Source organism: Ictidomys tridecemlineatus, chromosome 2 (assembly GCF_052094955.1).
Source record: "Ictidomys tridecemlineatus isolate mIctTri1 chromosome 2, mIctTri1.hap1, whole genome shotgun sequence".
Taxonomy (NCBI): domain Eukaryota; kingdom Metazoa; phylum Chordata; class Mammalia; order Rodentia; family Sciuridae; genus Ictidomys; species Ictidomys tridecemlineatus.
This window is the reverse complement of record NC_135478.1, coordinates 74,642,549-74,657,513: the sequence shown is the minus strand read 5'-3', so window position 1 is coordinate 74,657,513 and position 14,965 is coordinate 74,642,549. Positions and strand designations below refer to the sequence as shown.

Genomic DNA, 14,965 nt, shown 5'->3' with positions numbered 1-14,965 from the left:
TGTTTTATTTTACAGAAAGAATTTAAAAAGCAACTGTTACTAAGTAAATATAATTTAATATAAAAATTTAACATGAAGTACTAATATTAAAATTATTAAACAAAGAACATATGAATCTGCAAATTCTATACAATATAGACAGTTATGTCTTTCAAACCGAAAAACAACCTCCTGCTTCGAATCTTACAGGTTAATTTCAGCTTCTGTGCATTGTAGGTATCATCTCTCCTGTATCCCAGGGCCAAGATCTCTGCTCTCCCAGGTGTCTTATGGAATCTATAAAACAGAACAAGGTAAAAAGGTCACTTGGGATGAGTTTCTGGCCACAGAGAGTGGCCAGGACCACAATTGTCCTCAGGATATGCAAGATGAACTTGGGCTCTGATCTCCCCTGGGGTCTGGGCAGGGAGCACTGAGGCTGATATGCTGTCCTCAGTTGAGAGTGTTGTCTGTGGGAAGAGTGTCTATGAATGTCCTCAGGAGCAAATTCCCATGGACATTCACCTTCAGAACCTTCTGAGTCTGCTTCCCTAGAGAGTGAACATGAGGCAATGGGAAGGGTTCTCTAGGACATTTGGGTGTAAAGGCTGAGTAGCACACATCTGGGACCCTGAGGAGCAGCACCTGTGATGACACAGGGTGGAGCAAGGACCCTGGCTCCTCCAGCCCTACTCTCTGTAGCGCCATTCCTCAGAGAGCTTCCTGGACTGATTTTAACCAAATTGTACCTTTCTTGCATGGCCATGGTCACATGCAACTATGGAACCTTCAGTGCACTAATTGGTTCTGATGGATTGCATAAAGTGCAACAAAGAAACTTAAGAAAGCAATGGAGAATATGTGGACTGATTTGACCTCTTCTCTCCTTCCCATTCTTTCCAGACTCACATTTCCTTTTCCTAAACGGCGTTGTCACTTTTGCTGCATTGAGCCCACATATTAAATCAGAAGAGGGCCCCTGGAAACAATTCATGTTAGGGGACCTACATTCGAATTGTGTAATCTTAACCTAGGAAAGGAAGGGTAAATTCATGCATGCTCAGAGCCAGCAAAGGCAGGAGAACCCAGCTATTCAGTGGTCAGTAAAACAGAACCATATTGTTTGTGTCTCATGCATCAGGCAACAACTCAGTATTTCTGATGCTCCCTACATCTCAAACTCATTGTATTGGTATGCAGTATTGCTCAGCATGATTCAGTGGTGTTGCCTGTGGTGAAAAATAAACACGGAAAGACTAAGAATGTTAGTGCAGAGAGATTTAACAGACATTGAAGGTCCAAGGACCTCAAAGATCTGGATGAGTAAAGCACCTTTAGAAAAGTCATAAAATGTGGGAAAGATAAAACATGGAAAATCTACAGCCTTTACATAAGAAAAAATAATTGAGAGAAACCAATAGAAAATCAATTACTTGCAGATTTCTGGTCCTTTTTTCCTCCTCCTCATCCTCTGAATCACTTTCTATATTTTCTCTGTGGACCATGGCCTTGATGGTGATGATGTGGCCTTAGAAAAAGGAAAGGCAGAGTTAAAGTCAAGGTGAGAACTTAAGTTGCTCCTTTTCCTGGTGTTCTAGAACCCACAGTCAAAGCTTTCAATTCTTCGTCTTGTCTGCACTCCTGTCTCCTGGCCTCCATCACCTCACCTCTGCAATGAGAAATAGATCTAGCATCCCAAGAGCTCTTTTCCAGTTCACACTCTGCCACTGTACTTGGTAGGGATTCTGTGTCATCCTGTTCCTCCAAGAGGCAGCCACAGTCTCCCTGATTTTCTGGACTTAGGCCTCTTAAATACAAGCAAATTCAGATTTTCCTCCTAGTCCCACGGCTTGGGAATTAGATGAAGACTTGAGGTTAGAAACATGTTCAAGGAGGAACTTCTCTCCATTCTTTTACAGGAGAACACAGTGGCCTGTTCAAGGAGAACTAAAACAATTCTCTTTTAAGTCCCCCACATTTGGGAGTTTATTTTCAACCAGAAATAGACAAAACACAGAAGAGAAAGTGCTGCTCTAAAAAGAGAACATTCAGAGTGGAATTGTGACTTCATACTCACTGCTTATCACCAGTGAGAGCTTCAATTACAGGTTTTCAAAGTGCTTCTAAGAAAGTATGTCCCACTAGATTCTTTCCATTGTCGGTCAAACCTAAACTGCAGATCTTATTTCTTTCATGCATGATGCAAAAAAATAATCAATAATGAAAGCCAAGCTACTTGATGTTTATTAGAGGCGAATTTAGGACAGAATGGGACTTAACATGGAAGATTGTGTTTAACTGGCAAAGCAAAAGTTGTCTTCTTATGAACAGGATGTCAGAAGGTCTACTAACTCTTATTTTTATGAAAATAACACATATTTCTGTTTATTTCTATTTTATTCCCATTTCTCATTTCCCACATGAGTAGGTGAACTCAAATCCTACCAGGAAACCTTTCCCATTTTGCCATACCCCAAGGGCTGTTCCTACCTGCAGGCTCTTCCTCATCACTGCTTGAATCATGTTTGTTCCATATCCAACCTTTAGAGACACAGACACCATCAACAGAATTACTTAAGATTGACTCATGCTTTCTTCTACACAATTAAGCTTATTTTGGTTGCTAGCGTTGGATGTTTTTTATCCCACACTGGATTGTGTGATTGAGGCTTGGTTCTCAGTATGGCCACAATGAGATTTGTGAAATCTGTGTGAGGAAGGGTCTGCTTGGAGGTGTTGAGGACATTTGATGGTATGAGAGTCAGAAGTAAGAATACAGATTTCTCAAACCCTTGTTAGATCCTGTTCTATAAGAAGAGCAAATGAATCATCTGATCCTTGCTGGCTTCCTGTCTCCCCATGTGATGTCTCCCTCCTGCACCTGCATCCCTGCTGACACCACCAATCATGCAATGCAGGTAAGAGGGTATTCACTAAAGCCAAGTGTTTGCCAGTGCCATGCTTTTGTATCTCCAGAACTGTAAGCTAAACACACCCAACTGTATAATTATTCAGTTTCTGGGTTTCCTTATTAGAAAGAAAAACATAGTGATACTAATATTAATAGTCAGGATCATCCTCATCTCTGTTCTGGGTTCTCAGACCCTCTCTGAGTTCTGGGGAGTCAGAGGCCTCAAACAGGATGCTGCAAACAATTGCAAACCTTCTAATGAGAGAGTGGAGCTGTAAGGAGTCAAATTTTAACTACTTCTTCCATTGGAACATTATCACTGTCTCCTTGAAACAGACCAAGCTGACATGCAAACTGTAATGCCAATAGTTTCAGGAATATAAACATAAACACACAGAATATATACTGTGCCAGCATCCGACTAGCTGCTCACAAGACAAAAGGAAATGTTCTCTGCTTTATGCACATGGGTCTACTGGCCACTTTGAAAGTTTTGTTTTAAAATTAAAATAAAATTTAAAATACTGTTATTTTGGATGGCCAAGACCTGGAGTTCAAAGATGAAGCAGGTAATAATTTCCTTCCCCTGGGTTTCCTTGGACAGCAGTTTGCTAGCATGTTCTCACTCCTCATACTCCTCATTTATAAGTAGACTGTGGAGTCATGCAAAAGTGAAAAGTGCCAGGAACTCTCTGAGGGCCTGAGGAATCTACATAAACAAAGTCAACATTAAGATCCAGATGGCTCTGCACAAGGTCAAGCACGTCCCACCTAGAGCTCATGAGATATGTGTGTGAAAAGCTTGGACACAATGCTATCTTCTTAACTTACCTACTGATTCTGGCTGGTCCTGGTCAGATCCCAGGTGGATACCTGGTTCATTGTAGAGCCCCACATGCTTGACAAGTGAGATCTTAGCATAGAGTTGCATTTATCAATGATGACATGGACTAAGATGAAGACACTCTGCCCAGGGAGGAGTTCAGGGATGAGAAGGAATGATGACCACAGTAGTTCTGTCCTCACAGTGACCAGTCAGTGTCAGTATCCATGTATGTATGAATAGAAGGACCTGGACAGCATTTGAGACTGACAGTATGAAGACCTATCATATATACTGTCAATGTGATATCCTGCAGGCCACACAGGGAGCAGCACAGATCTAAACTAGGGATTGAACACCACTGCTGTGCTGAGCTGAACCTTCACTAGAGCCCACCTTTTGCTCTGTAACTAGATGAGCTGCAGTTGTGCTGATCAGGCCCCATGAAAATCCATCCAGTTAAAACATGTTTCTACAAAGAAATGTCTACAAAAAGAGCCAATAAGGTAGCTTTCAGTGTCAGTTGGAACATGCAAAGTAAGCCCTTCCTTAGCTACAGTAACCTCTGGCCTGTGTATCTCCTCTGTCTCAGATACCCACCATAAGTGAGCATAGTGCCTTGGTGGACCTGAGGGTCACTGTTAAGAATTGGCCCTGTCCAGAAACTTGTGCCTAGAATGGGGATTGGAAGATGAATTCTGACACCTCTCACAGAAAATGTACATGAACTTGAAAATTTTTCATGAGTGAAGTGTTGTGAACAATCACATGCACTGACTAAATACAGGGCCTACTGACAGGTGAGGTTTGCTATTAAATGAAGTTGCTACTGGTGCAGTGTCAGGAATGAACCCGAGCTTTTTCCTTATAGAGTGTCATGAAAATATTCTGGGTTTTGATGGGATATGTTTTGCATGTTAATTGAGGTATTGGTGTGGATGAACTGCACACATGGAAAGTTTACAGTTTGATCTATTTACACATATACAAAATCACGATCTAATGGAGATGGCTTTTTTTGTTTAAACATGTAGACATTGGCATCTTGGCATGTATATATCTAGAGAAACAACAAATGTGCAAAAACGAACGCAAAGTCACACTCTGAATCATGTTGTGCATGAATGCACACAGAGACACATGTATAAAACTCTCACCAAATGATAGCTTGGTGAATCTTACTGTTCTGGAGATCTCAGATGTACCCCTTTTTGTTTTTTGTTTTTTTCTCATTAAAAAAAAGCTGATGCATCTCAAAAGACCCATGACACTTCTGTAGAGCTGAGTCCTATCTGCCTGAGAAACAGGGCTCACTGATATTCAAGCCCCTCAGGAATCACTTCAGATGAACTCCTTTGATGTAAAGATCATCATCTGCTTCTAGATCACAGTCCAAGCAGTGCTCATGCATATACTTGAGCATCATAAATGTCTTGTGGGATGAGTAAGTACCATCCACGCCTCATAGTGGCACTACTGGAATTGGTACAGATGTGTCTGAACACTCACTAGAGAAAAACACCACTATTCCATGAATTGTTTTGGATCCTGCTCTGAAGACGGCCACAGAAGGAGTCTGAAGTATTTCTGGGTGGGCATGACTACGACACAGAGAAGTTTCCTGTCATGTGAGACCACCAACTGGGCCAAGCCTAGTGGCCACAGCTGAGCCCTAGACATTTTCCTGTGTCCTGCAGGCCTGGGATACTTTTGCTGTGCCCACAGTCATCCAGTCTGGTGCAGCGCCACAGAAACACTGGTTTCAGCTCTGAAGCATGGGGCATGACAAACCTGTGAGGCCAGCACAAAGCCCAGCAGGAGTCAGATCTGAGGCAATAAGCAGAGCTAGGCTCGCCAACTTGCCTGGAGTCATGCCCATGCCATTCTGACTGTGGGGCTGCTTCCACCACCTCGGTTTAGGAGCCCGCCCACCACAGCTCCCAGTGGCAGACAACAGCTTTCCCTTGTGCCAGAAGGCCTGGTCCCAGATGCTCAGTGGGTGCCTAAGGCCAGCTATGCCCATAACAGCCCCGGAACTGACAGCAGGCCTGGTGCTGAAGCTTCATTATACACACCTGTCTGCACCACAGTGACCTGCTCCTTTAAGAGGGGAACATGTCCTGCACATGCAATCTGCATATCCTGAGCAAGGCCACCATGACTATTCTTGCTTTGGCACAGAATTGAATGAGCAGTGCAAAGGCAATAGCAATGACATCTGCTCAGAGACTTTGTCCTGCCCTGATGGTGCCCCAGCAGGCTCTGCCTCTGTTCTCCTTGTGGCATAGACTGCTGCTGCTGCTACACATCCTCACACCTGGCTCACCATTGCCCTTTGATATATTTTGAGTTAATTTTTGTGCATTGTGAGAAATAAGGGTCTAGTTTTATTCTTCTACATATTCTACCATGTTTTTCTGTGATAGAGTCAGAAGCTCATGGAGACCTGTGAAGCCATGGGCCAAAAATTAATGCTCCCTTCTAACTTGTTCCTGTTAGGTATAATGGTCACAGTGAAAAAAAAGCTGACAACCACCAATGGAACAGTTACAAAGCACATTTGTGGTTCTGGTAGTCCTGCCCAGCATGCAATACTGAGGGGAGTCCTAAGACGTAAAAAGGGTAAGAGATGGGAACTTGAGAACTTGAAGAATTAATATCTCTGCTAAAGGTACTTACATAGCTGATCATAAATACTAACAATGATATAGTTTTGTACTTTAGTTTCTAACATATTACCATGTGAATTAAAGACAGGAGAAATTAAGTTCACAGTTTGAATCAATAATGGAAATGAACACAAGAATGCCAGTATGCACATCATACTTGTGACCACAGCATCATAAACAAGAAGGAATAGATGAGGGTAGGAGGAGAGGGAACATGGTAATAGAACTCAGGTAGCATCATTGCAAACTATGTTGATAATGATGTAAAGCATATAGAAACCACTGTAAAATTAAATTTCAAATAGAGATAAAAGGAAATGAAAGGTAACAAAAGTGGTATGATGGGAAAAATAAACCAATCACAATAGAAGCTGCTAGTGGAGCAGTGAGGAATCTAAAAAAAAGGATAAAACACATGTAGAAAACAGCACATTGACAGAAGTGTATCATTATCTGTGATGACATTAAATGGAACACATGAGTCTTCGTTTCTCAATACCTAAGAAGCCTGCATCCACACAAAGTTTCACACAATTTCTCTACACTATTGCATGTGTGGAGATAGGCTTGGGTTTGATGGATTCTCTTCTAATAGAAACATAGCATTTGGTGCGCGAACTTGACTTCCATGACTTCCTATGCACTGTCAATGCCATCAGTCTGAGACATAGGACAGGGTACATTTTGGCACAACTGGCACAGAGTGAGGCTGGACATACTGAAAATAGGCTCTCCAGTGACAGAAGATTTGGGGTCCTCAGGAGCGGGGCTGCTACTCTGTGAATCCTCAACCAGCAAGTGTCAGTGGAGGGGCATTCAGAGGAATCCAGAAGAGAAGCTGGGTTGCACAGAGTTCAGGATCACTCCTGAACTGGGGGTGAAAAGGAGTAGTCCAATTATAGTCCCTGACTGGACATCAGGAGAATTTAAACTGTGTCTGGGGTTGCAGTGACATTATAGTGATATTCTGAGGGTCTGAGTAACACAGGGTCACCCCCAGGACACTGGAAATAGCCAAGGCACAAAGAGGACCTCACCTGGGAAATGCACTGAAGGAGGCTGATTATATGTGTAAGCATGGCAGACCAGCTGGTTGAATTTCATAAGGGAGAACACACTAAGCTCAGATGCTGTAGGAGGGAGCACAGTGTGAGAAGATGGGGCTCCTGGGGTCTATTTTCTTCTCCCAGCATGACTGCATGTGCCTCCTGCTAATCTCAGGGAACTATTTACCACTGTCCAGAAGTCAATGCTGGGAAGGCTTCTCTATCCTAGGGTCTTCCAATGATGCTTGTACAGTCTTTTCTGGAATTTCCTCCCACCTCCAGCCATACATACCTTTACTCAGGAAGAATTTCCTATGTGGTCTTGCATGAGGGAAGAGTGCACTTGGTCACTTCTCCCTGCATGGACAGGCTCCCTGAGGAAAATCTCAGATTGACACCGACTTTCACCTGCCTCAGTTCATAGCCCTGAACCTGGAATTCACCTTAGTTCAGAGGCAGGATCCTCTCTGCTTGAGGAATACTTGACAACTCATTTTTAAAGTTCATCCATGGAAACTGTGACACTGATGAACTTCACAGAAAATAAGGGACCTAAATTTGTTTTTTTGTTTTTTTTTTTTTTTGTCTGATAGGACTGGATTGTGGTGCTTTTTAACATGTCACATAAAGCATGGAAAATTAAAAAATAAGAATAAACGCGGCCACTTATGGTGCACTACAGAATGAGATGTGTCAAACACAATGTTTGAGACTAAAATTGGTGGCAAATCCACAAAAGTAGGCAGTTAATTAATTTAAAAATGTATAACATGTGAAATGCATAAAAGCATGTCAACAAGAACAGAAATATGAAATGAAATGCCAAAGATGAAACCAAAGTCCATGTAGGAGATACTGAGAGGACTATGAGGAATGTGAGAGTCCATGGTGACCTTATGCTGAGTCACTTGTCATCAGTGGTCTCTCAGCAGGGAGTTGCCTTACCCTTGAACAGGAACAAGAAAGGGCAGCAGCCCATCTGAAGTAGACCCAGATGAAAAGCAAACAAACAAATAAACAAACAACAACAACAACAACAAAAAAAAAAATAGCTCAGAAGAATTGGAAAAGTGGCAAAAGGGTCAACACCTGGAAAGTGACTCTAACCAGCGGTCAGGGAAGTCAAGGTTATATTTTGCCCAAAGCAGCTTGAAGCAAGTTGAATGCTGAACCTCCAACTCCTCTTTTTTTTTGTCTCTTCTTTTGTCCCCACAGCTGATTTAATGGGCTTCCTATTAGTAGTACACCCAGAGGATTCATAACTTCCATGTTGACCAAACACACACTTACCCCAAAAATCTAGAGATGAACGAGAGTGGTCTCAGGGAGCCTGGCTGTAACTGTGCATTTGAGGAAAGAAACCAATGAAGAAAGTTGTCCAGCAAAGGCACCTCAGGGACTCTTATGGTTTGGATATAGGGTGTGCCACAAATACCATGGGGGAGGCAATGCAAGAATCTTGAGAGGAAAAAATGTAAAGGTTGTGCAGTGTAAACTAACCAAGGTTAAATCCAGTGATATAGGTGTTAACTATATGCAGGTAGACTGTGGCTGAATGAGGTTGTCTTGGGATGAGACTTTGGGGTTTCTAGTTTGTTCCTGGTTTCCCTGGGAGACAGAGGTCTCTCTGCTTCGTGATTGTCATGATTCAAGATGTTTTTCTTGTCTATGTCATTTGGCCATGATATTCTGCCTCAGTTTAGAAACAGCAATTGAAATGGCCATATATGACCTGACAAATCTCAGAGCCTGAGTCAAAAAAGAAAATTCCTCCTCTCATTTTTTCTTGTCAGATTTTGATCACAGCAACAACCTACCTGACCAGTCATGAACCAGGAAGGCCATTCTATATTCAGAAAGATGCTCTAGGCTGCTCAATTCCATGATAAATATCCTGATGCCCCATCTAGTACCCCTCATTCCTTGCATTTTGTAAATTGAGCCAGATGTCCTAGTTATTCTGGGTTATGAAAGAGTTGAAGCGTCAGAACCATGCTGGAGGTGAATCCAAGGACATGTGAACAACCGGACCACTCCTCTCTATGTAGTGGCCTAACAGATACCCATATGCAGGCATGAGTCACACGATTGAAGGGATTCACTTCTAGCTTCCATGGCTTCTACAACAGAAATCATTCCTCCTACTACCAGAAATATACATGTGATCAATTTTGAGAAATACACTGAAGCTATCACATTTTTAACTAAACATGGCACCATATTCCGTGTGTGTCAAGCAGAAACTCATTGCCACTTCCATGATCACTCAGTCTCCACCTATACATAATTATGATATCCAGGCTTCATGTAATAAGATGATCCATCAAACTGCCACCCCCCAAAATGTGCATCTTTTCCAAGCAAGAGAATACAATACACTTTTTGACCTCAAGTATATTCATTGTCCTCCACCTATGATATCCTGTAAATTAAATATTGAAATAAAATGTTAACTTTTCTTTTTCCTTTTGAACCAGGGATTGAACTCAGGGTCACTAGACCACTGAGTCACATCCCCAAGCCTATCTTGTGTTTTATTTACAGAAAGGGTCTCACTGAATAGTTTAGTGCCTTGCTTTTCTTGAGGCTTCTTTCATAACATGATCCTGCTTCAGTCTCCCAAGCAGCTGGGATTACAGGCATGTGACACCGGGCTTGGATAGTTACATAATTTTAACACACCTATGTTAGTTGACACTAGAATCAGACAGAGGAAGGAAAACATATTCAAATACATTCTCATTAAAATAAATATTTTCCATAGAATTCTAATTCCTGTGATTATCATTGGTAATTTCTCACTTGTCTATTCTAATTCCCTTGACCACCAAAAAAAATGCTTTGGCTAGTGTTGATCTCTAGATAGTACTGCCAGGTGGTAGGCACAAATCATCACTCCATACAACATAGGTGCACCAGGAGCCCTGCTGAGTTGGATTGTCTTGGTATTCTGACCTTAACTGCAGTCCAAGGAAGGACTAGAGAACATGCTTCTTTCCATGCATTGCCTCCTTATTTTGAGTCAGCAATGGAAAAATAATTCCCCTGATTATCAGGACCAATCATGACCTCATAGCCACAACTTGGTCTAATGATTCCTTGTCATGAGTAGCAAAATAGAGGCTTAAACCCAGGTTACAGCAGTCATTCTTGTGTCCTGTGTTTGGAACTAAGTCCTCTTCACTAGATCAATAATAGGGTTCAATTACTGAAATGGGAAGCAAACATTGTGCTAGTGAGTCACTAGTGTGTGGAGTCATTCCCAGTCCCAGGTCCTCATTCTAGCTTCAGGAATACTGCTTATTCCACAAACATCATGTATTGGATATGGGTGTAACCACTCACCAAGATTCATCTTGACTCCTCAAAAGCCAGTCAACCTTTTTGTCAGACCTGGTGTTTTAGGACATTGGGGAAATGTAAGAGTAGTAATGGCAGGAATATGGCTTGATTGCTCCCCTTTATTGGCTGTGACATAAGCATTGTGCTCAGAAGCCCCATGTTGAATACCACAATGGTGGTTAAGGTGTTCACTAAGTCCATGGATAACAGTTTTGGCAGAAGCACTGCAGGCAAGGAAAACAAGCTCCCTCAAGGGTAAATGCATGTTTCACTGAGAACTAATGTCAGTCTGCCATGATGTAAGGTTTAGTGTCATCAATCTGCTCTGAGATACCTGGCTGCTTCCCATAGGAAATAATCTTATGTTAGAACTCAGGGTTGGATACGGCTGTTGCCACCTGGTTATAGGCAGGTCACCTCTGTGAGTGGAAATCTGTTTTCATGACCACATGAATAGTCTCTCTTCATGAAAGCATGGACATTGTGTTCATGACCTGCTTGGGAAAACATGTCTAGGGAAGGAAGCCACCTGAGACACATCAATTGAATTAATTCAAGAACCACCTCATCATCAGGATCATTTCCTTCTCTGTTCACTCTTTGTTGATTATGACCTGGCACCAAAATACCTTTATGACTTTGCAAACAAGAGTTTATTTTCTTTGTGGTAAAACTGTGATGGTGAAAACGGTCACTTAAAAGAAACACTGAATTTCTGTGAACATAAATGTGAAAATAGAAGAAGCTTGTAACATTGAACAGTGAAAGACTGCTTTTTTATACCCCTAAATTAGATTATTTATATAACTTCTGTCTCTATATATGAATACACAACCAGTGTAACTCTGCATCATGTATAACCACAAGAATGGTAAATTATATTCCATATATATCCAAAACCACTCTACTGTCATGTATATCTAAAAAGAATAAAACTTTTAAACTATATAGATTTAGAAGTGTTGTGTTAGTATACTACTTAAATTATGAAACAAACATCCATTTTCTTTAATCTTAAATTTATTCTAATAAACACAAATCCAATTTACATGGCTGGCTGTAAATATCAAAGGGTAAATATTATTTCTGTTAATAACTCAGTGGTTAGAAAATTACCAGTCATACTTTGGTTATTTCATTAAGTAAATCTACCTTAAAAAATGTAAATGAGAAAACAGAAAACAGATCATACATTTCTGAGAAAAATTTACTGTCTAAATTGACATGTAACATAAATATATAAAACTTATTTCAAAGAAATGACACGAGAAAAAGAATATGAATTATATCATAAATAAGTGTTCATCCAATCTTTGTTAAAATGATACTTCTTTGCTGTAGTGGGTTATATAACATTATTAAAATAATTATGCATGCCTGTTTAATGTGGTTAAGAGACTTTGCAAAATCTGCTTTCATGGTATTATTATTAGACATTTTTGGACCAGAGTCCTCAGATAGCAGTAGTGCCACACTCACTTTTTACCCAAAGCCTCACCTCCTCCCATAGGACATACATATGGGACTCCTGGGACAGTGTCTGGTACTGGGAAGTTGGAAACATGGGGCCTTTACCATGTGCCCATGCAGGGTACTGGGAGGGAGCCCTGCTCTTACTCCTTCCCAGATGCAAATTATCCATGATGCTAAGTCTCCTTGACCTTCTCACTGGCAAATCACACAGTTCTGGCTTCATATTAAAGTGATGACTGATGTTGTTTTGTACCTATCAGCAACAGGCTTTGCACCATGAGTTGTTCTTCAAAAGATGTGTAATTCTCTACAGCAGGTGGCATGACAGTTCCCAAACTCCCATGGTCTACATTGGGATTCTCCTAGGGACCTTTTCCTAAATAGCAGATTTTGTCTCCTATCACAAGTCCTCTATTTATATATATATATATATATATATATATATATATATATATATATATATATATATATATATAAGAGAGAGAGAGAGAGAGAGAGAGAGAGAGAGGATAAGTTTAAGTTTGTCCATACAGCTGGGGACCAGAACCACTGTGGCATATGTCACAGGGTCTCCTCACACTGGAATACATACACATTCATCAACATTCACTGTAGCTCATATAGAAGCCTCCATGGGCCTCAGCTCTGTGCCCAGAGCAGGACCCAGTGCAGAGAGGTACACTAGGTCCTCAGCAGACAGTTCCCAGGTTTACCCCCACCCATACCTCCTTTCTGGAATTGGTGCCAAGGCATAGGGTAATGTGATCTGTGGAGACTGGAATATGGTCAGGGGAAATGGTAATCCCAGATAATAATCCTGATGCAGTTGGTGAAAGACAAGAAGCTCTTGAGCATCCTGTCCAAATTCTGAGGGATCTTCAACCACCTTCATCGGCTGCCAGAGAAAGGAATTAGCAGACTACATAAAGTCATGTACACACATTAAATGGTAGTACAAAAAAGAAAAGGAGTGCAAAATGTCCTAATTCTGTGGGGCCTATTATTCAGTTAGGAGAGAAACTAAATGTGTCTGTAGAGAATGATTTTTGTGACTCCAAAATGGTGTGACCACTTTGGAAAGCAGATTGGAGATTCCTTAGAAATTTTTCAATGGAATCACCATTTGACCCAGGTTTCCCACTCTTAGATGTATACACCAAAGACTTAAAATCACACCATAGTGATGCAGTGACATCAGTGTTCATAGCAGCTTAATTCACAGTAGCTAAACTGTGGAAACAATCTAGATGCCCTTAAACATTTGAATGTATAAACAAACTGTGGTACATTTGCAGAATGGAATATTACTTAGCCTTAAAGAAGAATGAAATATAGCATTGACAGATAAGTGGACAGAGTTGGGAATATCATGGAACAAAATAAGTCATTCCCCAAAAGCCAAAGCCCAAATATTTTCTCAGATAAGTGGATCAGGCCCATAATATTCTGGGGGAAAGTCAAGAGAACAATGGGAAATTTTGGATTGAGCAGAGGAGAGGAGGTGGAGGGGAGGGTGTATGGGGGCAAGATGGTTGAATGAGAAACACATTACTACCCTTTGTAGGTATGATTTAATGAATGGAGTGACTCTGCATCATCTACAACAAGAGAAATGAAAATTTGTGCTCTATTCATGTAAAAAAAATCCAAAATATCTAGATTTTAATTTTCTTGGTAGGATCTTTGGCTCAGAGGATTCACAGCCAAAGAGCTACAGGCAGAAGCTGGAAGTAAAACAATGGCTGGAGGCAAAGTCTCAAAGATAAAGAGAAGGAGGAGCAAGATAGAGCAAACTGAATTGGAAGCATACACATGAAGATTCAGATGTACTAATCACTGTGGAAGTTGATAAGAATAGAGCAAAGTAAACTATAGAGGGCCATTGAAGAATTGAGGAAAAGACTGGTACCTGCAGCAGAATGGGAAAAGTGTTCAAACTGAGTTAAAATTATAGAACCTTTATTTTATCCATCCTTAATAAAAATTTGAGAACAAGGTACATCCATGATGTGTCACTGTATTGGGTAAACTTAAGAAGATGCAGTTGATGAAACTTCTGATTCTGAATGACACCTGCAGAGGTGCCAACTCTAAATCATCTACCCTTGCCTTTTCTCTTGTTGCAACAGCCCAGGCTGCTCCTAGGATCATACCTGGGACTGCACCTTTTCTCTCACCAGTGACCCTGAGTACTCGTCTCCAGCTGGCCCTACCATAATACCTTTGATCAGACAAATACAGACCTCTGTCATGCCAAAAGGAACTCCTCACATTGATGCTGTGATAGCCCCTCCAGGGCCAGAGGCTGGGTTGATCTACACACCCTACAAATATCTGACACGTTGGCACCAGCCACTTCAGTTCTTGAGTGCCCTTTGAACCCAATGGTGTATGAGGTGCAGTGTCTACTAAAGTTCGAAGGCACAATATGTGTGTCCGTCCTTTCCAAAGGATTGTGACTGAAGGTGGAGCTGACACTGGCAACTAACCTATGAACTTCTTATCTCTGAACTCTTTGCCTAGTAATGACCTGACCATGCCTGCCTGCTGATCACTTAAATGGTTATTGCCTTTCCTTGCCTGTGGTCATTGCAGCAGGTAACATTGACAGTGAAAAATGACACTATAATTTCTTTCATCTTCATGTCAAATATATTTAATCTGAATATTTTGTATGTTTATCAAATACTTTGTATGTTTTATTATTGAGAAAGTAAATTTA

At 41.1% G+C, this 14,965-nt stretch overlaps 1 pseudogene; it reads left to right on the top strand.

The window, feature by feature from the left end:
- Nucleotides 1-13,063: 13,063 nt before the first annotated feature.
- Nucleotides 13,064-14,746, top strand: LOC144369836 (KH domain-containing RNA-binding protein QKI-like; annotated as a pseudogene).
- The last annotated feature ends 219 nt before the right edge of the window (nucleotides 14,747-14,965 follow it).